This window comes from Miscanthus floridulus, chromosome 6 (genome assembly GCF_019320115.1).
Source record: "Miscanthus floridulus cultivar M001 chromosome 6, ASM1932011v1, whole genome shotgun sequence".
Lineage (NCBI taxonomy): Eukaryota > Viridiplantae > Streptophyta > Magnoliopsida > Poales > Poaceae > Miscanthus > Miscanthus floridulus.
The window spans coordinates 17,268,950-17,294,049 of NC_089585.1; the positions used below are offsets into that span (position 1 = coordinate 17,268,950).

A 25,100-nucleotide genomic window follows, 5' to 3' on the forward strand; every position below is an offset into this window, starting at 1 on the left:
GTGGTCATACCGAGGAGGGGTACCGAAGAGAGCGTGGTGTGGTGTGGGAGCCGGGCAGGCAGCGGAAGGAAGGCGGTTAAGGAGATAGGTGGAGGTGTGCAGACTCTCGGCCCAGAAGCGAGCAGGAAGCGACGCCTAGAGCAGAAGGGTGCGCATGGTGTCGTTCGTGGTGCGAATCATGCGCTCGGCCTTGCCGTTCTGGGAGGAGGTATACGGGCAAGACATGCGCAACTAGACACCGTGAGAGAGGAAGAAGGCACGGGAGGTGCCGTTATCGAACTCACGGCCATTGTCACACTGGACGGCTTTGATGGTAAGGCCGAACTGAGTAGACACCCAGGCGAAAAAGTGGAGAAGAGTGGTGAAGGTATCCGACTTTGCACGCAAGGGGAAAGTCCACGAGTAATGCGAGAAATCGTCAACCACCACAAGATAGTATTTATACCCAGAAATGCTGATGACAGGAGATGTCCATAGGTCGCAGTGTACAAGATCAAACACATGCGTAGCATGTGAAGAAGAAGAACAAAAAGGGAGACGAACATGATGGCCCAGCTGGCACGCATGACACAAGTGCTCATCGTGAGCCCAAGTACAACCAATGTCGGAACTGTGACTAAGCTGCGTCAGAGCATCATGTCCAGGATGGCCGAGGCGACGGTGCCAAGTGGTGGAAGAAGGAGTGGCGGCAAAGGCAGCTGACAAAGTAGACGGTGACGAAGAGGAAGCAGACGTCGGAAGCCGAAGGGTGTAAAGGGGTCCCGTGCTGTCACATCGGAGAAGAGGACGCCGAGAAGCCAAATCCTTTACAGTAAGACCAGAAGAGTCAAATTCAACAGAACAGGAATTGTCAGCTGTAAAACGACGAATAGAAAGAAGGTTGTGAACCATAGAGGGTGCAACAAGAATGTCAGGAAGAAGAAAGGAACCATGAGTGCCGGCGGCACCCACGGACGTGACTGGAATACACGAACCATTCGCGACCATGATGGACGAAGGATGAGAGGGAGAAGGAGGGTGAAAAGAGGAGAGTATACCACGGTCTGGAGTAGTGTGGTAAGTGGCACCCGAGTCGGCAATCCAGTCGGTACCGGCAGGCGGTGTCAGGGCCATGGTGCTGAAGGATCTGGCCAAGGCCGCCGGGTTCCAACCGACAGGCCCGGGCAAGGTGTCGGGAGGTGGCACCCACGAAGATGCGCCGGGAGGAGTAGCCCACGTAGACGGGGAGTAAAACCCCGGAGGAGCTCCAGTGAGCAAGGCCACTGGTGGGCGAGGCTCTCCACCTGGAGCCGGGAAGGGCCACATGGAGATGCGCCCCAACCACGGGTTGTGGAAAGAGGGCCAGGCTGCACCCCGTGGAGTCACGGGCGACTAGTGGCTCCCTAGAGGAGCCGGTGTGTGTTGGCCCCCGCAGCCCCCACGCCCCCCTCCACGGCGACGGCGGCCGCCACGGCCCCCCCCCCACCCTCGCCCGGCCCGGGGGGAGGAGAACCAAGAAGCGACGACGGCGGTGGAGCGAACGAACGCGCCGGAGGAGTAGCGGCCAGGGCAGTCGAGGAAGACGAGGACCCTGGCGCGGAGGTGGACCCTGGCTGGACGCCCTGAGTGAGCTCCTCCATGACAAGGTCGTCACGGACCTGCAGGAAGGAGGGAAAGGGCCTCTGCCGGGTGATCCATGTCCGGAGGTGGGCGTAGCGGTCACTGAGCCCGCGGAGGACATTGAGGACCAGAATGCGGTCCTCCACGGGCCAGCCAAGGTCGCCGAGGGAGTCCGCCATGCTCTTCATGCGCCGGCAGAAATCGCCAACGGAGAGGTCACCCTGAACGAAGGTGCGGAAGCTCGCATCGAGACGCAGGGCCCGGGCTTCGGCATTGCCCAGAAACTGGCCCTCGAGCACAAGCCAGGCCCGGCGAGCGTCAGCAGAGTTGCGGACGAGGTCGTGGAGGTCTAGGGAGATCGTCCTGATGATCCAGGAGAGGACGACGCTGTCAAGGCGCAGCCACGATGGGGTCTAGACCGCGACCGAGGCGTCGACTAGGACGTGGTCGTCGAGGGCGTAGCGGCAGAGGGTGAGGAGAACCAGGTCCCTCCAGCGGGCGTAAGAGGGCGACTCAGGCTCGAGGATGACCGGGACGAGGAGTCGGATGTTCTGGACACCCTTGGCCTGGTAGTGGAGCTGAGCCACGTGCGGGTCGGCCGGGTCGTGCCAGATGACCGTGGTGCGAGACGTGCGGTGACCCGTCGAGCCTGAGGAGGTGGCCGCGGTGTCGTAGGATGTAGGGAGGACGAGGAGCTGCTCTGCCTCAGTGATCTGGCGGGCCAGGGCATCAGCCGCGTCACGCTCGCGCTCCAAAGCGAGGGCGGCCGCCCGCACCCGGGCCTGGCTGTCCGCAGCAGCAGCCCGTGCAGCCACGAGAGCGGCGGCGAGAGCGGAGTTGGCCCCTACCGTCTGGAGAGGGGCAGGGGGCGGTAGAGGAGGGGGAGCAGGGAAGAAGAAAGGCTCCAGGGTCTCCCCCGCGCCCCCAGCGGCAGCGGCGTGGCTGCCTGCGCCCGCGCCCGCCCCTACAGCAGCGGCGGCGTCCGCGCCCGCGGCGGCGGGGCCGCCTGCGCCCACGCCCGCGCCGGCACCTGCGCCCACGCCCGCAGTGACAGCGGCGGCGGCTGGGCCATCCGCGTCCGCGGCAAGGGGGCCGGCGCCCGCGCGCTGGGCCCACGACGGGTAGGGAAGGGAGGGGAAAATGTGGAAGTAGGTTGGGGAGGGAGGGGGAGGGGGAGGGCGGCCAGCCATGGTGGCGGCAAGAGGCCAGCCAGCGGCCGGCGGCGCCTGGTGGCTGGTTGGGGAAGGGGAGGGAGGAAAGCTAGCCTGATACCATGCTGGAATTCACATTGGGCTTGGGCTAACCCTAGAAGGGTAGTAATGTATATTAGTCATACATGGGCCTCATGGGCCTAATACACTCATACTCCAACAAGCTTGATGACAGTGCTCTGTCATAAGCCATATGAGAGTTGTAAACTCACCACCTATGCTAAGCTGTTTAGCATGCGACTCCCTGCTGCATCGGTTGGCCACATAGACTAGAATATCTGTCCACACATCTAAGACTATTCGCAATAAGTCCTCCTCTTTGCCCTCCCTCTTGAGCAGTTTTTTCCGCTAGACTGATCCCAAATCTTACACGAGATTTAATGCCAAATTCGTCCAACTTAGGCTGGTGATCGAGTAGTCTCTTGGCAAGTTGCTCTCTTCAGTGGCTCCGAGAATCAGAGTTGGGGCCACCACCGTGTAATTCCACGACCATTGTATAGACAATCCAGCTTGCTGAACTGAGTGGGGGAAGTTTTTTCTATCCGTTGGTATAACTTGATCTGACCAAGGCCAGGTAGCATAGCAGGCGTTCAACAAGGAGGAACATCAAGTAGTGGGAGATTGTTTTGATTGCCCCTACAACACTCTGTGTCCTTAGTCCTATTAGAATACAAATAGTCTAGAATGTGATAAGTCTAGAATGTGATAAGTCTTATATGAAGAGTCATGTATCCCCTATATAAACTCATGTTCAATGAATAGAAAGTGCTCAGTCTGGCAATAATCATTCTATCATGGTATCAGCTAGAAACCGATCCTCTCCCTCTCTCTAACTCTTCCTCTCCACCTTCTCTTCCCTGTGTGCGCCTCTGCTCCTCTTCTCATGGCCGATGATGACACCCAGGCTGCCGCTGCTCTGGTAGCAGCCATAGTTGCTGCTCTTCCCCCACCTCCCGCCCCAAGCATTGCTTCTGCCCTCGCCACCATCAATGTCAAAAATCATATCCCCTTTCCTCTAGAACTTGATCCACCCAATTACTCAACTTGGCATGAACTCTTCCAAACTCTCGTTGGCAAATTTGGCGCCTCCTTCCACATCGATGGCACCCCAGCGCCCGAAACCCCCGATGCTACCTGGTTGGCAGTTGATTGCTCCATCCGTTCCTTGATCTACTCCTCGGCATCACCTCGCGTGATGCGGCTGATCATGGAGAACGGCGCCTCGGCTCATACCATCTGGACCAAGGCAGCCAACCTCTTCCTCGACAACAAGGCCACACGAGCAATGACTCTTGAGGCCAAGTTTCGTGCTCTAACTCAGGGCGATCTTCCTGTGCTTGAATTCGCAGAATTCGCACAGCGGCTCAAGGATCTCGCTGATGGGCTCGCTGATCTTGAACAGCCTGTCAACGACTCTACGCTGCTGCTCGCCCTTCTTCACGGCGTCAATGAGCCCCTCCGTGGTATGGCCTCCATCCTAAAGACGAAGACTCCGCTGCCCTCATTTCTTGAGGCCCAGTCGCTGCTTGCCTTGGAGGAGTCCGAGCTTCCGGTGTCCACCTCAACCACTGCCTTCACTGCGCCTCGTGGTGCATCTGCGCCTCCTCGTGCTCCACCACCGATGGCGGCCCTCGCTGCTGCCCCTGCTGTACCAGCCCCTTCATCCTCTCGTCCCCTGTCTCGGCCATGGGGGCATGGCAGGGGGAAAGGACGGGGAAACAACTCTTGGTGTGCCCCTCGTCCGTGGTCCAATCCATGGAGCGGCTCCTTCCAAATGTGGCCGATGCCGGGCCAAGGTATCCTCGGTGCCCACCCAGGCGCTGGCTCGTTCCAGGCGCCTCGTCCACCACTTTTGGCTGCTCCACTGGGTGCTGCACAGGCACACCTTGCTGCTCCACTGGGTGCTGCTGCTTCCCCGCCCAGTTACCTGTACAACGCTTACCCGTCCTACGGTCTTGGCAGTACCCTGGACCCGCCGGCTTCCTGGAATCAGGCTGCTCTGGCAAATGTCTTCAACACAATGACTCTACAGCAGCCCGATGCGAACTGGTATATGGACTTGGGTGCATCCTCTCATCTTTCTTCATCTTCTGGTAATCTTTTCAATATCAGCCCCTCTCTTCACTCCAATTCTAATATACTTGTTGGTAATGGCACCCGTCTACCTATTACTTGTTCTGGCTACACCTTACTTCCAAATTCACACCGTCCTTTTCACCTTTCTAATGTTCTTGTGTCACCTCAACTCATAGCTAATCTCATTTCCGTTCACAAATTTACCACAGATAATTCATGTTCAGTTGAATTTGATCCTTTTGGTTTATCTGTGAAGGATCTCCAAACCAAGACGGTGCTCCACCATTGTGATAGCTCTGGGGATCTTTACCCACTCCTTCTGACATCCACTTCACATCCTCGTGTCCTGCTCGCTGCCCTGGAGACCATTTGGCACCGGCGATTGGGGCATCCCGGCAACCAAGTTCTCTCCCGCTTGCGAATAAATAATTCTATTTCTGTAATTCCTAGTGAGCATGACACCTCTTTGTGTCATGCCTGTCAGTTGGGTCGTCACACTCGTTTGCCATTTCCTACTTCTATGTCAAGAGCATCTAAACCTTTTGAATTAATTCACTGTGACTTGTGGACATCTCCTGTTATAAGCATATCCGGTTCCAAATACTACCTTGTGTGTTTGGATGATTTCACTCATTACTTGTGGACTTTCCCACTTAAACTGAAATCTGAAACATTCAACACTTTGCGAAACTTTCATAGCTATGTGCTCACTCATTTCCATTGTCGTGTCCAATTTATTCAAAGCGACAATGGTCGCGAATTCGACAACAATGCTGCTCGCTCTTTTTTCCTTCAACAAGGTATTCATCTTCGTCTTTCTTGCCCTCACACATCCCAACAAAATGGCAAAGCCGAACGTGTCATTCGATCCATCAATAACATCATGCGCACATTGTTGTTTCAAGCATCTATGCCACCGGCATATTGGGCTGAATCACTTCGCACTGCTACTTATTTATTTAACCTTCACCCCACCAAAACTCTTCAAAACCGCACCCCACACCAAGCTCTTTTTGGTACACCACCCTCCTACGCTCACCTCCGTGTCTTTGGGTGTCGTTGTTACCCCAATCTTTCCGCCACTATGCCCCATAAACTTGCACCATGCTCTACAGAATGTGTTCTTCTTGGCTTTCCTGATAACCATAAAGGGTATCGTTGCCTTGACCTCACCACCAATCGAGTGATCACCTCCCGTCACGTGGTCTTTAATGAGCAACAATTTCCTTTCACACGTGAATCACCGGCACCATTGAGTGCCTATGATTTTTTGGATGATACAGATGTTGATCCGGTGATATCCGGCGGCTTTCCAGCAGTGCCTTCTAACTCTGCTGGCCCACCGATGGCTTCGCCAGGCGTTGGTCCAGTTGTGCCTTCAGCTGCCCAACCAGCTGCTATACCTCCACATCATCAAGGCACGACTTCTAGCCAACCGCGACAAGGGCAGAGATCAGGTGCAGCACCCCTTCCTCTTGTCTTTTAGGGCCAAGCTTTGGCTCCTGACAGCCCTGTCAATGATCTAGGCCACCAGTCCGGTACGTCTGCTGGAGGCCTGCACTATCGACCTCCGGTTACGCAAGTATACACACGCCGATAGGAACCTCCTGGAGCACCACCAGTGCCTGCAGATCAACCACCACTAGTGCCATCTCCTGCGCTGCCCAGCACCACCTCCACTGTCATCCCTGCTGCTATGCGCTCCTCAAATGCGCCGATTGTGCCTGTCCCTCCCATCATCAATCAGCACGCCATGCAAACCAAGGGCAAGTCTGGCATTAGTCAGCCACGACAGCAAGACGGGCATGCTTACTGTAATCTGGCAGCGGCTTCCAAAGATATTAGCTTGCTTCCAAAAACATATCGTGGTGCTCTTTCTGATCCGAATTGGAAGCGTGCCATGGAGGAGGAATATGGTGCCCTCATTGCTAATCAAACATGGGACCTTGTGCCACCGCCTCCACATGCTAATATTGTTTCCGGCAAATGGCTATATCGTCACAAACTAAATGCTGATGGGTCTTTGGCAAGATACAAGGCTCGTTGGGTTGTGCACGGCTTCTCTCAACAACACGGCCTTGATTATGATGAAACCTTCAGTCCAGTGGTCAAGCCTGCAACAATTCGCACGGTATTATCACTTGCTGTCTCCAGTGATTGGCCTATTCATCAACTGGATGTCAAAAATGCATTCTTACATGGTACTCTCAATGAGACTGTTTATTGCCAACAACCACCTGGGTTTGTTGACCCTTCTCGTCCTAATTATGTGTGCAAGCTCAACAAGGCTCTATACGGTCTTAAACAGGCCCCGCGGGCTTGGTATAGTCGCTTCCAGACGTTCATTACTTATATTGGTTTTCAGGCTTCTCAATGTGATACTTCACTTTTCATATATACTCATGGTACGGATATGTGAAAGTGCATTTGCCCCCTACGTGGGTTTTGGTGTATTGATGACATCCAAATTAGGGACTAATGTGATCTTAATGAGATATGTTACAGCTATTAGTCCCGTGAAAGAATCAAAGAGTTGATAAAGATGTAATGGTATCCCTCAATTATTCAAGTTGCAAAGGCGGACGAACTCAAAACGATCTTCAAAGGTTTTAATTTTAAGTTTGAGTTTAGGATCCGCCGCACTATTAAGAGGGATGCAAATTTAATTGGTCTGAGGAAGATAGAGTGCTCAAGCATTTAAATAAAATCTAAAGAGTGACACTCTTGCACTTCACGAGCACATAGAATAAATTTCTGTGACTTTCGATGTCGGAAGTCCCGACGTAAGTCGGAACTACCGACAGTCGGAAGTCCCGACCTAAGCCAGGAGTCCCGACACCTGTGCTTCTGACTGGCTCGCTGTCTGTGCACGTCGGAAGTCCCGATGTTCTCCGGGAGTTCCGACCGTCGGAAGTCCCGACGTTCTCCGGGAGTTCCGACACTGACCTGACCCAAGCCGGGAGTCCTGGCATCAGAGGTGCTGACTGTCTGTTTTACTGCTCATGTCGGAAGTCCCGACGTTCGTCGGAACTACCGACCGTCGGAAGTCCCGACGTTTGTCGGGAGTTCCGACACTGACTTGCACGCGCTGACTTCTGACCTCCGTGAACAGTGTTTCCTATTATCGTCGGAAGTCCCGAGATCTGCGTCGGAACTTCCGACGTAGATCTGAACGGTTGGATTTTCACTTGGAGTATAAATACTTCTCACTTCACTTCTAACCGTTACGGACTCACTTACAGCGACCCACTTCGTGCTCAATAGCTCCAAGCAACTGAAAGCGCCCCTCTCCTTCCCCCTTTGCTCCAATCTTCGATTCCCTTAGGGTTTGATTGAAAGGAGAGTGGATTAAGTGAGAGCATCACTTTGGAAAGCTTGAGCACTTGATTTCTTCGTCAAGCCGGTTGATTTTGCGTCTATTACTCTTGGGGTTTTACCCCTAGCCGGCTAGGCGTCGCCCAAGAGCTTCCATCTTGTGGAAGAGCCTCGGGAAGTTTGTATTACCCCTCGATTTCTTAGTGGAAAGCTCAAGTGACCTTTATGGTCGCTTAGAGAGAGGCAAGGAGGTGGAAAAGACTCCGACCTTTGTGGTCACCTCAACAACGAGGACGTAGGAGCTCCTTAGTGGGGTTCCGAACCTCGGGATAAATCTTTGTGTCCCGTGTGCTTGTTGTTGTGATTGCTAGATATTACTTGTATGTGTTTGTCTCTCTCTCTCTCCCAAATTTCCATTTTAGGGTTTGGACTCGATCTACGGTTTGGAGGCATTATGGCGTCAAGGGAGTGACCCAACATCTTCACCAAACCACTAGGAAGTGAGGTTGTAAGTTCATTTATCCGCAAAGTTAAATTTGGCACTGCTTTTGTAGTTCACGTAGGCATCGGAACTGCTGACGTTTGCGCCGGAACTTCTGACAACGTCGGGAGTTCCGACCCAAACGTCAGGACTTCCGATAGTGACTGACAGAATTGAACTTAGCCTTTGCAGTAAATTTTTAGATACGCCTATTCACCCCCCCTCTAGGCATTGTTAGATCCTTTCAATTGGTATTAGAGCAAGGTCTTCTCTTTGCGCTTCACCGCGTGAGAAGAAACAATGTCGGAGTCCGATAAGATGCAAGCCATTGCCATCGAAATGGCCAAGAAAATAGCTGAAGAGTTGATGAGTACTCAAGCCAAGATCTTTCAAGATGAAATGAAAAAGATGCAAGATGAGATGAGCAAAATGAAGGAAGAATTGAGCAAGAAAGTAGAAGATGCAATAAGTGGCAAGAATGATACTAGTGACAAGAATGAAGCAAACAAAGATGCCGCTAGTGATATTGGAGTCGGTGAGCATGCTCATGGAAAAGGAGTTTATTCAAACATGAGTTTTGACTATGGACAACTCATGAAGGGCTCAACACTACATACACCGTCCGTCAACATTGGCAAGCCACCTCACTTTGATGGAACAAGATACACCGATTGGTCATACAAGATGAAGATGCATCTCATTGCCGCAAGACTTTGGGAAGTTGTGGATGTTGGTGTGATGATTCCTACCGATGAAGATAGAGAGATAACTCCGGAAGAAGTGCACAACCTCCATCAAAATGCACAAGCCGTAGCATTGCTTGTGTCAAGCCTAGCTCCGGATGAGTTTAGAAAAGTGAATGGAATGGAAAGTGCTAAACAAATTTGGGATACTTTGAAAGTATCATTTGAAGGAGATAAAAGTGTGAGAAAAGGCAACATAGAGTTACTTCATGGTGAATTGGAAAGATTTGTATTCTTGCAAAATGAAACAACACAATCTATGTTTGATAGGCTCATGGCATTGGTCAACCGCATAAGAGCTCTTGGAAGCACCGAATGGGATGACAACAAAGTTGCTAGAAAGATGTTGAGAACCTATAGAGCCAAGAATAACATGCTAGCATCCGTGATCATGGAAAGGCCCGGTTATGATGAGATGACACCTCAAGAAGTCCTTTCAAAGCTCAAGCATCATGAGTGTCTAGATGAAGATGCAATCAATGCTCACAATCAAAATCCTAATGCAATGGGATTCAACAAAAGTGTCGCCCTTAAAGCAACTAAACAACATGAAGTTCAATGTTCAAGTCAAGAAAAGAAGAAGAAAGTGAAGGATGATTCCTCAAGTGGAGAAGAAGATTCCGATGCGGAGGTTGCATTTGTGATTAGAAATCTTAGAAAGTTTATGAAGAAGAAAAGCAACCGCAAGACCTATGGTGATGAAAAGAGAAGGTTCAAAAAGAGATTTTGCTATGGATGTGGTCAAACCGGTCACTTCATAGCCGATTGTCCTAATGAGAAAAAGAAGCACAAGTATGACAAGGATGAAGACAAGAAGAACAAAGGCAAGAAGAGAGGTGAAGCTCATCTTGGGGAAGAATGGGAGTCAAGTGATAGTAACTCAAGTGATGATGAGAAGAAGAAGAAGGGAACCGCAAACATCGCCATCAACCACTCTTCTTCACCGACCATGATCTTCCTCGACTCAACTTCACCACCAAAACTCTTCCCCAACCTATCTTCACCACCGAGGCTCTTCTCCAACCTCATCGACAACGACTACTACACCCCAACTTGTCTCATGGCAAAAGGGGAGAAGGTACATACTACACCCGTTTCCTCTAGTGATGATGATGATAGTTGTGATGAGAACATAGAAGAAATTGAAGCAACTATGATAAAGAAATTTGGTAAAAAGGCCTTCACTAAAATAAAAATACTAATGAAGAAATTAGAGAAGAGGGATAGATGCTTAGAGATGCAAGGAGACATAATCACAAAAGAAAGAGAGAAAAATCTTGCTCTTGAAGCATCTATCGCCGAGGAAAAGATGAAGGTTGAAAAGTTAACCGTTGAATTATCTTTAGCCAATAACTCATTTGGGAAATTGACTAAAGAACATTCTTCGATTAATGATCAAGTAGCTAGCCTAAAAAATGAAAAGAGTATAGCTCAAGAAAGCCTCACAAGCTTGGAAGAAAAATATCAAAATCTTGAGCTAAACTATAGTACTCTTTGGGCTAGCACTTCAACTTCTCCTAAGGCAACCAAAGACTCTAATGTCTCTACTAGTGATGGTTGTAAAAGATGCTATAAAATTGATGTGAATGCATATACAACTAACCTTGTTGAGATAGAGAAGAAAGACAAGGAGATTCATAGGTTGAAGATAATATTGGAGAATGGGTGCAAGTGTCAAGAGCAATCCAACAAGACAATATACAAGTCATCAAGGCACCCATCAATTAAGGAAGGCATTGGCTACAATAGGTATGATGGAAAGGCCAATGGAAGGAACATGATAAATGGTGTGCCTTGTGTGAAGTTCAACAAGGGCGTTGCTCTTGATGAGCTAATAAGCAAGGCCAACAACAAGGTCTACATCCCAAAGATACAACCTACAAGCAACAAGACAATTAAGACGAAGCAATCTGATGTCCCCAAGCCACAAGCACCACTTCCACGGTGCTATGCTAGTGACTACATGTGTTGTTGGGGCAAGGATGGCAAAATTGTGGTTAAATATGTTGGTGCCCAAAAGAGAAAGGAAATAATGAGGAGTGTTTGGGTGCCCAAGTTTTATGTGACTAACCCTCTAGGACCCAAATCACTTTGGGTACCTAAAACAAAAGCCTAATTTGTCTTTGTAGGAATATTCCTCCGGTGAAACAAGTTGGGTGTTGGATAGCGGATGCACCAATCATATGACCGGAGAGAAGGACATGTTCACATCATTTCAACCAAGTCATGATCAAAGTGGAAACATTGTGTTTGGTGACAATGGAAAAGGAGAAGTCCTAGGTTTGGGTAAAATTGCTATATCAAATGATAATTCAATTTCCAATGTTTTACTTGTGAATTCGTTGAAATACAATTTGTTGTCCGTTTCACAACTTTGTGAGATGGGTTACAATTGTCTTTTTATGGATAAGGGTGTGGAAGTCTATAGAAGGGAGGATTCCTCTATTGCATTTACGGGTCATTTAAAAGGGAAACTCTATCTAGTTGATTTCACATCAAATAGAGTAAATCCCGAGACTTGTTTAATGGCAAAATCTAGCATGGGTTGGTTATGGCATCGTCGACTTGCCCATGTTGGGATGAGGAACTTGGCCAAACTTCAAAAAGGCGAACACATCCTTGGACTAACAAATGTTTCTTTTGAGAAAGATAGGATTTGTAGCGCATGTCAAGCGGGAAAACAAGTTGGAGCTAAACATCCCGTCAAGAATGTTGTGACAACGGAAAGGCCATTAGAGTTGCTTCACATGGATATATTTGGACCCGTCGCTTATATAAGCATTGGTGGTAACAAATATGGTTTTGTAATTGTTGATGATTATTCTCGTTTCACTTGGGTATTCTTTTTGCGTGAAAAGAGTGAAGTCCAAGGTATCTTCAAGAAATTTGCAAGAAGAGCCCAAAATGAGTTTGATGTCAAAATCAAGAGAGTTAGAAGTGACAATGGGACGGAGTTCAAGAACACCAACATTGAAGAGTTTCTTGATGAAGAAGGGATCAAGCATGAGTTTTTGGTTCCATACACTCCACAACAAAATGGTGTTGTGGAGAGGAAGAACCGAACACTCATAGAAGCCGCAAGAGCAATGTTGGATGAATACAAGACTCCTACCAACTATTGGGCGGAAGCGGTCAACACGGCATGCCATGCTATCAACCGCTTATATCTTCACAAGAAAAGAGAAAAGACCGCCTACGAACTTCTAACCGGTAAAAAGCCTAAGGTGCATTACTTTAGAGTCTTTGGATCCAAGTGTTTCATACTTAACAAGAAATCCAAAAGCTCTAAGTTTGCACCAAAGGTTGATGAAGGTTTCATGCTTGGTTATGGTACTAATGAACATGGATATCGTGTTTTCAATAAAACCACCGGTTTGATTGAAATCGCGGTAGATGTGACTTTTGATGAAACCGACGGCTCTCAAAAAGAGCAAGTCAATGTTGAGAATGTAGGTAATGAAGAAGCTCCACACGAAGCAATCAAGAAGCTTGCTATTGGTGAAGTAAAGCCTGTTGAAGACGAAGATGAAGACCATGTTGTGCATGATGATCTTGATCCAACCATTCATCATGTTTCATCCAATGAACATGGTGAAGCTTCCGCAACAAGAAATAATCAAGATGGGAGATCAAATGAAGCACAAGATCATTCTCGTGAAGATGGTGTCAACAATGAGCGAGCTCAACCACAACTCAACAATGAAGAAAGAAGTGAAGTCAACCCTCCACTAGCTCATGATTGTAATCTTCCAATCGATCATGACCGTGATGATGATGATGATGATGGCCCTATCCAAAGATCAACACAAGTGCCACATCCTAGAGTGCATCAATCCATTCAACGGGATCATCTCGTTGATAACATATTGGGGAGCATTCGACGAGGGGTAACTACACGTTCTCGTTTAGCAAGTTTTTATGAATATTACTCGTTTGTTTCTCCTTTGGAACCTCGTAGGGTGGAAGAGGCACTTGATGATCCGGATTGGATGATAGCTATGCAAGAGGAGTTGAATAACTTCACTCGGAATGAAGTCTGGTCCTTGGTGGAAAGGCCCAAGCAAAATGTGATTGGAACCAAGTGGGTCTTCCGCAACAAGCAAGATGAGCATGGCGTGGTAACAAGGAACAAGGCAAGGTTGGTGGCTCAAGGATTCACTCAAATTGAAGGCTTGGATTTTGGGGAGACCTATGCACCGGTGGCTAGGCTAGAATCAATTTGTATTCTACTTGCCTATGCCGCTCATCATGACTTCAAGCTATATCAAATAGACGTGAAGAGTGCATTTCTCAACGGCCCCCTATCCGAGTTGGTGTATGTAGAGCAACCACCGGGCTTTGAAGACCCCAAGTATCCAAACCACGTCTACAAGCTCGACAAGGCACTCTATGGGCTCAAACAAGCCCCTAGAGCTTGGTATGATTGTTTAAAGGATTTCCTACTCAAACAAGGTTTTGAGATAGGAAAGGCCGATGCTACTTTATTTACTCACAAAGTCAATAATGATATCTTTGTTTGCCAAATATATGTCGATGACATAATATTTGGTAGTACTAATGTGGCTTTTTGTGAGGAATTTAGTAGGATTATGACAAATAGGTTCGAGATGTCCATGATGGGAGAGTTGAAGTTCTTTCTTGGATTTCAAATCAAGCAACTCAAAGATGGCACGTTCATAAGTCAAACCAAGTACACAAATGACATGTTGAACAAGTTTAACTTGGACAAGGCCAAGCCCATCAAGACACCCATGCCAACCAATAGACATCTTGATCTTGATCAAGGAGGAAAGGACGTCGATCAAAAGGTATATCGCTCCATGATTGGATCACTCCTTTACCTTTGTGCATCTAGGCCCGATATTATGCTTAGCGTGTGCATGTGTGCAAGATTTCAAGCTAATCCGAAAGAATGTCATTTGATGGCCGTTAAGAGAATTTTTCGGTATTTAGTGCACACTCCTAATCTTGGCTTGTGGTATCCTAAGGGCTCCACTTTTGAGTTACTTGGCTATTCCGATTCGGATTATGCCGGTTGCAAAGTAACCCGAAAGAGTACTACCGGGACTTGCCAATTTATTGGTCGCTCCTTGGTATCATGGAGCTCTAAAAAGCAAAATTCCGTTGCTTTGTCCACCGCCGAAGCCGAGTATGTGGCGGCCGGCACTTGCTGTGCCCAACTACTTTGGATGAAGCAAACACTAAAGGACTTTGGATGTGAGTTAACCAAGATTCCACTTTTGTGTGACAATGAGAGTGCCATTAAGTTGGCAAACAACCCTGTAAACCACTCTCGAACAAAGCACATAGACATCCGTCATCATTTTTTGAGAGACCACGAAGCCAAAGGAGATATCGCCATTCATCATGTGAGCACCGAAAAACAATTAGCCGATATCTTCACCAAGCCTCTAGATGAGTCAAGATTTTGTGCTTTGAGGAGTGAACTAAATATCATTGATTCTCGTAACGTGGCTTGATTCCTTGCACACACATTTTGTTTCATCTAGTTAGGCGAAAAGACTTAGAAAACATTGTGTGTCATTTTCAAAATCTATTTTTGTAATTTTCATAAGTGACTATTGCTTTGTGATGGTTGAATGAAATCTAGTCCCTTATGAAAATGTGTGTGTCCATCGTATTTTTGCCCCACATAGCTGTGTGAGTGCAGGCTAAGGGTTTTTCTGTTTCTCCTGCGTCGGAAGTCCCGACTTACGCCGGAAGTCCCGACGGCCGGAAGTCCCGGCTAACGCCGGAAGTCCCGACCTCCGAAAGTCCCGACGTAAGCCGGGAGTTCCGACGCCGAGCAGATCTGCGTTTTTTTGACCACGCCTGTTGGTTGCCCGTTTCCTTTTTACCCGGCCCGATCACTTATCCTCTCATTCACCCCGTCGCCCTCTTTCACCGCCGCCATCACTCCTCGCACCGCCGCCTTTGCACCATCGCCCTCGCTCCTCCCCGCTCTGCCCTGCCGGTCCTCCTGCCGGTAGTCCCGTCCGCCCCCTGTCCCGCTCCGCTCTCCACCCGCCCCTACCCCTCTCCACCGCCCTGTGCCCTTGTGTTTCCTCGGATCGGCTGTGGACTTGAAGTTGCTGTGGAGAAGATTCCCTTGGTGGAGGTGTTTGCGCTTGTGGATTGGTTCCTCGCCTGCGATTTTGTTCTTTTGCGTCTCCTCCGTTCTCGATCAAAGGTACTACCGTGGCGTCGAACCCTAACTCCAATGTACCTCTTGTTTTGCCTCTATTCTTTCTTCCTCTCTACTCCTCTATCTCCCTTGTTTGGATGTGTGTTGTGCTTTGAAGCCTCATGAATGGGATGGTCAATTTGGGCGTCGGAGGTCCCGGTGGCCGTCGGCGGTTCTGACCGTCGGTACTCCCGACGTCAGGCCGGGACTTCCGACTGTCGGAAGTCCCGACCTTAGCCGGAACTCCCGACCCTAGGATGACCTCTCCATTCATGTTTCTTCACTTCTCAATGCTCGTTCGCGTCTCCGTGTATTGTTTCTTAGTTCCCCTTCGTATTCTTCGCAGCCATGGAGGGTGGTGGCAGTCCCTCGCGCCATCGGGAAAAGCGTTCCAAGAAGAATCAAGATCGTGCTGCTGTTCCTAAGCCGCCCGGCCGCACCAAGGCGTCTTACTCGCGTGGTGGTACTGGTGGTTCCCGTGGCCATGGCCGTGGCGACCAGGGGTCTTCTGCTGCTGCCCCTCCTCCGGCTCCTGCTCCTGCTCCTATTGGGGCTGAGCCCGTGGTTGATGAAGAAGAGGAAGCGCTGGACCGTGCCGGACGCACCCTTGCTGTTCCACCGCATCGCACCCTGACTCGAGGTCCGCTAGGGACAATTCAGCTTGTTCCATTCACCGGTGTGTCGCCAATCATGAGGGAGCCCACCATGGCTCCAAATCCAGCTGATGGATGGACTCCTCCCCTTCCTGTGGATTATCGTCACCGGGTCAAGGACATCCGGTACCACAGGGGAAGGAACCTGTATGCAGAGGATGAGAAAGATCTCCGCCTTGAGTATCGTTTCTGGCACCCCTTCCATTATGATTTCTATGATTCCATTCTGTATCGGAAGTTTTTGAAGAAAAAGGAGCCACCGGTCCTTCAGGTGAAATGCATTGATGCATATTCTCTTGGCAAGTACAAAGAACCCGAGCTGCAGCAGATGATTAGGGATATACAATCAATGGGGCTATCCTACCTGCTAGAGTTTCGGAAGAATTGGAACAACGAGCTGATTTGTCAGTTTTATGCTTCTTATCATCATGAGCGAGACCAGACCGGTGCTGTGGACATTATTCATTGGACCACTGAAGGCATGCACTATAAGGTAGACTTCGTCAATTTCTCTCGCCTTCTAGGTTTGGGTCACAGCGACCGGACTGCCACTGAGTTGACTGAGTATGAGGATCTTGCTTTAGAGGAATACCAACACATGTATCTTGAGGGCCACAGAGCTGATGGACAGACCACCTTTCTGAAGCCCTACTATTATGTTCTGAACAACATCTTGAGACAGATCTTGTATCCCAAGGTTGGTGACTCCACCTTCCTTCGAGATGATTCACAGAAGGTGCTTCAGCGGTTTGGAGATGAGTTCCAGAAATTTTCCATCAGCAGATACATTTGGAACAAGATTCATGATGCTACCGAGGATCCGGTAAAGCATCTTCCCTATGCTCCGTACATCATGCATATCATTGAGCATGTATCAGGCATCCGGTTTCCCTCTGACTCTGAGCATAAGCTACTCAAGATATCCAACAAGACCTCCATCGTTGCTGCTAGAGAACTAAAAGAAAAGGCTGAGGTAGTCAAAGGTAAAGGGAAAGGTCCTTTGGGTTCTCGCTCTCGCCGTGGAGCTGCCACCACTGCTGCTCGCTCATCTAGTGACGAGCCCCTCTCTTCGTCCTCCTCCAGAAAGAAGCCCAACAAGTTCAAGTTTCTGATGACTTACATGTTTGGACAGTGTTGTGCTAGTGCTCAGCGTGAGCATGACATGCAAGAGAGGCTATATCGTTTGGAGCAGCACGCCGGGATTGTATCTTCTCCTCCGCCGCCGTTTGTGCCTCCTCGTGATCCGTTAGCTCTATATGATGAGGCTTGTGCGGCGTACGCAGATGATGCCACTTCTCGCCCGCATGGCAAAGGGAAAGCAACTGAAGATGATGACGAGTATCAAGAGGAAGAAGATGATGAAGACGACGACGATGGTGAGGAAGGTGACCAAGGCGACGATGATGACTACGACGACGAGTAGTTGGTTTCTCATGCGGCCTACCCCTTTTGGCACTTGTTGACAAAGGGGGAGTGTTAGGCTTTGATTTATTGTAATAAGTTAGTTGGTCTTTATGTTTTGGAACTTTAAAACTTTAGCGTGTATGAACTATGTCGTGTGGTGGCAACCTTATGATGGACAATTATCTATATGTGTTTGATGGATGCTTGTAGGACAAAGTTATGGTCATCTATTTATCTAATTAGCTTCTACTTGTCTCTACTTATGATGGTGAATGAAATCTACATGGCCATGTGTTGTTTCACATTTCTACTTTGAAATCGTGGCCATTGTATTCTTTTTATTTGTTGAGTGAAATAACATGTCATATTGCATTCTCTTCACACGTATCTATTTGTTCACATACACTTGTTGCACCCCACGGATTGCAAAATTTAGGGGGAGCTTTTGTCTTGATGTATGCAAATCATGTATAGATGACTCTAAATGAAATTCAAATTCTTGCATACATCAAGGGGGAGCTCTTCATAAATTTTGGGGTTCAAAAGCTTTAATTCTTTCATTCCTATAAAAGCCTAAGTTGGTTGTCATCAATTACCAAAAAGGGGGAGATTGAAAGTGCATTTGCCCCCTACGTGGGTTTTGGTGTATTGATGACATCCAAATTAGGGACTAATGTGATCTTAATGAGATATGTTACAGCTATTAGTCCCGTGAAAGAATCAAAGAGTTGATAAAGATGTAATGGTATCCCTCAATTATTCAAGTTGCAAAGGCGGACGAACTCAAAACGATCTTCAAAGGTTTTAATTTTAAGTTTGAGTTTAGGATCCGCCGCACTATTAAGAGGGATGCAAATTTAATTGGTCTGAGGAAGATAGAGTGCTCAAGCATTTAAATAAAATCTAAAGAGTGACACTCTTGCACTTCACGAGCACATAGAATAAATTTCTGTGACTTTCGACGTCGGAAGTCCCGACGTAAGTCGGAACTACCGACAGTCGGAAGTCCCGACCTAAGCCAGGAGTCCCGACACCTGTGCTTCTGACTAGCTCGCTGTCTGTGCACGTCGGAAGTCCCGACGTTCTCCGGGAGTTCCGACCGTCGGAAGTCCCGACGTTCTCCGGGAGTTCCGACACTGACCTGACCCAAGCCGGGAGTCCTGGCATCAGAGGTGCTGACTGTCTGTTTTACTGCTCATGTCGGAAGTCCCGACGTTCGTCGGAACTACCGACCGTCGGAAGTCCCGACGTTTGTCGGGAGTTCCGACACTGACTTGCACGCGCTGACTTCTGACCTCCGTGAACAGTGTTTTCTGTTATCGTTGGAAGTCCCGAGATCTGCGTCGGAACTTCCGACGTAGATCTAAACGGTTGGATTTTCACTTGGAGTATAAATACTTCTCACTTCACTTCTAACCGTTACGGACTCACTTACAGCGACCCACTTCGTGCTCAACAGCTCCAAGCAACTGAAAGCGCCCCTCTCCTTCCCCCTTTGCTCCAATCTTCGATTCCCTTAGGGTTTGATTGAAAGGAGAGTGGATTAAGTGAGAGCATCACTTTGGAAAGCTTGAGCACTTGATTTCTTCGTCAAGCCGGTTGATTTTGCGTCTATTACTCTTGGGGTTTTACCCCTAGCCGGCTAGGCGTCGCCCAAGAGCTTCCATCTTGTGGAAGAGCCTCGGGAAGTTTGTATTACCCCTCGATTTCTTAGTGGAAAGCTCAAGTGACCTTTGTGGTCGCTTAGAGAGAGGCAAGGAGGTGGAAAAGACTCCGACCTTTGTGGTCACCTCAACAACGAGGACGTAGGAGCTCCTTAGTGGGGTTCCGAACCTCGGGATAAATCTTTGTGTCCCGTGTGCTTGTTGTTGTGATTGCTAGATATTACTTGTATGTGTTTGTCTCTCTCTCTCCCAAATTTCCATTTTAGGGTTTGGACTCGATCTACGGTTTGGAGGCATTACGGCGTCAAGGGAGTGACCCAACATCTTCACCAAACCACTAGGAAGTGAGGTTGTAAGTTCATTTATCCGCAAAGTTAAATTTGGCACTGCTTTTGTAGTTCACGTAGGCGTCGGAACTGCTGACGTTTGCGCCGGAACTTCTGACAACGTCGGGAGTTCCGACCCAAACGTCGGGACTTCCGACAGTGACTGACAGAATTGAACTTAGCCTTTGCAGTAAATTTTTAGATACGCCTATTCACCCCCCTCTAGGCATTGTTAGATCCTTTCAATATGGCATATCTTCTACTGTATGTGGATGACATCATTTTGACAGCTTCATCCCATCATCTTCTTCAACATATTATTGGCTCCCTTCAGCAGGAATTTGCCATGACTGATCTTGGCAATCTTCACTATTTCTTGGGAGTTTCTGCTGAACGGTCACCCACAGGTCTTTTTCTGTCTCAAGCTAAATATGTTGCTGAAATCCTGGTCAAGGCAAACATGTCATCATGCAACCCTTGCCAAACTCCACTTGAGGTTCATTCAAAGCTGTCCTCCCAAGATGGACCACCAGTTGCTGACCCTACATTATACCGCAGTCTTGCTGGTGCCTTACAATACCTGACTCTCACATGGCCGGACATTGCTCATGCCGTTCAACAAGTTTGCCTGTATATGCATGATCCTAGGGAGTCGCACTTTGCTCTCATCAAACGCATTTTGCGATACATCAAAGGCAGTTTGCCAACTGCTGTCTTCATCAATTTCCGCTCCAGTCTCAACATTCGCTCATCTCCTGGTTGAGTCTGCGGGAGGGTATTAGAATACAAATAGTCTAGAATGTGATAAGTCTTATACGAAGAGTCATGTATCCCCTATATAAACTCATGTTCAATGAATAGAAAGTGCTCAGTCTGGCAATAATCATTCTATCAAGTCCTCAACTTCCCCAATTTTACGAGGAGGATATCAGTGGCAATGTGCCAGATGACGATGGCCTCTTGGACCTCAGCACCATGTTGTGCCTCGCCAACCTTAAAATCATGGTGCTTTAGTGCGACCTGGCCTCAGTTCTTCCTAATCACCCCCACTGTGTTTATTGAACCTTCTTCGTTGATGGAATTTATATAATCCACCACATGTTCCTTGACTGTGTCTGGGATGTTAACAGTCCAAACGCTGGAGCCTAGCATCCTAGCCCATATGCCGCGAAGAGGTCGGGTTGTGCCCCAACGGATGCACATGTCCAACATGCTGCACTTCCCCATGGTACCATGCCACCTCCTTGATAATCTGAAGTAGCCAGCAATTCTTGTAATGTAGGCTAAGCCGGTGAAGGGAAACGATTACACGACGAAGCTGGTCCCACCTTCCCGGGCACAAGGCTGCATGCCGAAGGCCACTCCATTGCGTGGAGCATAGAAAGGCAAATGTCCAGGTGGAGAATAGGGCTCCCAACAGCGATATCATCTCCAGAAGCAAGGCACCACCGAACAAGGCATAAGTGATAACAACGTCGACCCTGTTGTACCCAGCTTTGATACTGAACCAGAACAGCAGAAGCAAGGTTGATACTGTGAGCACTGACACGATACGGATGCAATAGCCAAACCAGATGTGGACCATAGCGGCTTTGATGTAGAGAATGTCGTGCATAAGAGATAGCTCTATCTCCAATTCTCCATCAACGCAATGTTTTTAAGGCGTCGCTTTGGCGTCGCCTAATCGGCAAGGCGCTACAGGCAGGACGACTTGGCAGACGACTCGCCTCAGATTGGTATGGCGTCCGCCTTATTACCATGGCGTCCGGAAGTCGTCGATTTGGCGTCCGATTCGTCGAAATCGAGCAAGGCGGGCGCCATACGGGGATGGCCACGGTAGGAAAACGCGGGCGCGGGAGAAAGGACGGGGAAAGTGCAGGCGCGCGGGAAAGCATCGCGCGCGCGGGAGATTAGGCGCGCAGGGAGAGAGGAGCGCAGGAGAAATCAGAGAGCAGAGAGAGGAGCGCTCGCAGGGAAGACGGACCTACCTGCTCGCCTGCGCGAACGCGTTCGCCCGCGCCGCCGGTAGAAGCTGCTGCCGCCGAGGCTCTGCCTCCCCCTCCCCTGTTCCCCATCCGCGCGAAGAGCAGCCGCCGGCGGGCTGCTGTTTCCCCGTCGCCTCTTCTGGTCCTCCATTGAGCAGGACACGAGCCGCTTCGCCTCTCCCTTCCCTCTTCCCCACCCGCGCGAGGAGCAGCCGCCGGCGGACTGTTGTTTCCCCACCGCCTCCTCTGGTGAACATCGAGCAGGAGCAGGAGCAGTGTATTGTTGGATGCACACTTGGGGCTGCGGGCTGCACAGGAGAGGACAACACCAAGGTATGACATGCTTCCAGTTCTCTAGTCTATACTACTGTTGGATGGCTGTAAGGTGTCGCCTCGCCTTACGCCTTACTCGCTTTAGCGTAAGGCGGTAGTTGGTCGCCTCGCCTCGCCTCGCTTTACCGCCTTAAAAACCTTGCATCAACGTCCACTTGTACTTGGTGTCTTGTTTTTTGAAGCCTTCAAGGACTCGACCAAGACCAAGACCACCATGGTTACTTCTAATATTTGAACCTTCATCGTTAACTAAAGAATCAACCATGGCAGACTTGCTAACATGGAACAGGGCATGAACATGCCGTTTGAAGAATTCTTCTTCTTGGGTAGTATCCCCCTTGAATCCACATGGACGGGTCTCATACTCGAGGAAAAAATTGCACTTCGCCAGTGCCACTGTCTTCACTGATTCCCGGATGATGCTGAGGCTGGCGTGCCTGAGAGACCATGTCCTCTCCCAGAACTTGACAGCTCCAACACCCATCATAAAGGCAGCGCCCATCACGAACAGGGTCCCGTGGTCGGAGATGCACCACAGAAACTAACCATATCTTGCATGTTACATCAAAAATCAATTTTACTACTGTTGTAACCAGGGAATCAGCAAATCATATATCGGCCTTGTTTGGTACAGCTTATCAGGGAAGCGCTTTCCAGATAAGCTGCACAAATAGAGTAAAAGTGGCGATCAAAATAAGCTGGTTTGGTTCAGCTTCTGTTTTTTTTAGTACAAATGAGAGTGGTGAGAGTGAGAATAAGCGTGGCCAAAATAAGCTGTAAAAAGGCATACCGTTTGGTTGTTGGTTTCAGCTTATTTTGGCCATAAGCAGCTTATAAGCTGTACCAAACAGGCCCATCCTCACGAAGGGAACTTATTCATGCGAAACCATATAATCCAGCAGTTACCCAATTAAGGACACTGCCCATATTGTCATCATCAGTTGCCGCTAACTAATCTGCGGTCGAGTCATATTGTTCACCTGTCTGTCAAAGGTGGAGAGCATGACGATGTCGAGGAATAAGCTAGTGGTGTCACCGTTCAGTGGCACGTCTGAAGATTCAGTAGTCAATCAGGCTGAATAGTTGTCGTCTGATTGTAACTGATATAATTCTATAAATTGCAATCTTTGTCAATAATAATGAATTCCTGCAAGAAACCTGTAGGCATGAACTATTACAGGAAAAATTAAGAGACGTAGATAGAAATTCTACAAACATGTCCTACACATAACTGGAACAGGCAAGTAACAAGTCCAAGTTGACAATGACTAGAAGCAAATTGACAGACTGCAGCCAGTACTAATTAAATATGCCACAGCCAGAGAAAATATGAATCAAGCGAAAAAAGGAGTTAATAAGCAAAAGATGCCCAACGCAAATTTATATTTACATGCTACAATAACTCATGCACTAACGCAGTTCTAAAATCAATATATAAATGCCTACCGAACACTTCAGGTTTTTTGACTTACAGAGCTAGATATTCTTAATTGGGTTGCATGTACACTGCTAAACAAGTGGAGCCACCATCATGACTATGTCCCTTCACCTCCTTTTCAATGGCTTCGTCCAGCCCAGTGCCTCAGCCGGGATCGCTACAAACCAGCATTTGGGTATCTGGGTATAGCCATCAAATTAATTTGGGTATCTGGGTATAGCCATCAAATTCATTGATATGTGCAAGAGTATGTATTAAAAAAATAATTTCACATGTTATGTATCAAAAAAATCACTTTAGCAATTGTGTAGCCTCAGTACAAAATTAGTTGAGTGGATCATAATGTTACTGGGCATTTGGGTATTTGTGTCACTGTCCTGAATGTTGACGAAGTCTTTAGAGGTTACAGAATGAGGTTACTAAGCTGATTATCATTATCATTTTGCAAGGAATAAAGGTGATGAAGTCTTAATTTTCCATTGATATGTGCATCAGAAAATGCATGTAACTCTATGCTGCATTGCTGCAAGTCTGTCTTGGTTGTACTAGAGGAAATTCTTCCTTTGATATTAATTGATAAGAGTCCGAGGTTCTTTGAGTGCCAAAGTGGAGCTCCTCCCTTTTGAATCCATTGGCAACATTCTTTTGCACATAAGCATACAAGGAAAGAGGATTGAGAGGATACTCACTCACCTTGACGGCCGGGGCGCCTTAGTCTGCACAGAGGAGCCAAGAGTGAGCGGAGGTGCGGGGTCGGAGCCGATGGGGACGGAAGCTGAGATGAGTGCAGGCCGGAGGCAGCGGTACGGCCGTGCGTGGCTACGGTCGACGCCCAGGAGCAATCGCCAGTCGCCGCTGGCGGGGAACTGGTGAGGGTGGCATCGCTGACTCGATTCGGCGCCCTCCTAGCGCCAGGGGGCGGAGGGTGGAGACGCCGCAGGCGATCGACTCCCGATCCCGTCGAAACTCGATAGCGGCAGTTGGGTTTGCCGCATGCCTTATTCTGGCTGGAAGCCTGGGAAGGCCGGGGACGGGGAAGACCATTGCCGGTGGCTCGGCGCTTGGAGAGTGCTGCGGCAGTCGGGTGATGCCAGCCGAGAGAGCGCTCCAAGAGCCTTTTGGTGCTTTTTTTAATTACTGCATAAATACCCATACGTTGCATAAAAAATAGAATTTGAATTCTATTTCAAATTATTGTTTATAATGCACGACAATTTTAATAAATTATAAATGGCTTTTATTGAAACCTTTCGTAGAATCAAGTAATTCAGAAGTAAATTAATCTTCTCTTTAGTGACATGCTAAGTCGAAGCTTGTCACCCCATGTTGACCGGCAACAACGTGGGCTAGTGGCAGCAGGACAACGAGCAGCAGCCAGTGGTGATCTTCACGGGGTGCAGGGCGGGATCTAGTACGAGTACTGACATGCCTTCATGGCTCTCGGCTGCCACGTGGTGGCCATCGACGTTCGTGATCGAGTCACGGCCTTGCGCGCCACGTGCCTAGCGAAGATGCCGACGTCCGTGGCCTTCCTCGTCATGCCGCACCAGCACGTCGCGGACGGCGACGGCGACGCTGGCGGCGGAGGTGACGTCGAGCTGGAGCGCCTCTTGTGGACGGCGTGCCAGCGAGGTCAGCGACCAGGCCGAGGTGATGCCCGAGCTGAAGTAGCTATTGCTGTTGTCGAC

General features: G+C 48.9%; 2 pseudogenes; both read right to left on the minus strand.

Annotated features, from left to right (window-relative positions):
* Positions 1-769: 769 nt before the first annotated feature.
* Positions 770-1,787, minus strand: LOC136461767 (U1 small nuclear ribonucleoprotein C-like; annotated as a pseudogene).
* Positions 1,788-2,942: 1,155 nt separating this feature from the next.
* On the minus strand, positions 2,943-23,142 carry LOC136460287 (uncharacterized; annotated as a pseudogene).
* Between the last annotated feature and the right edge of the window lie 1,958 nt (positions 23,143-25,100).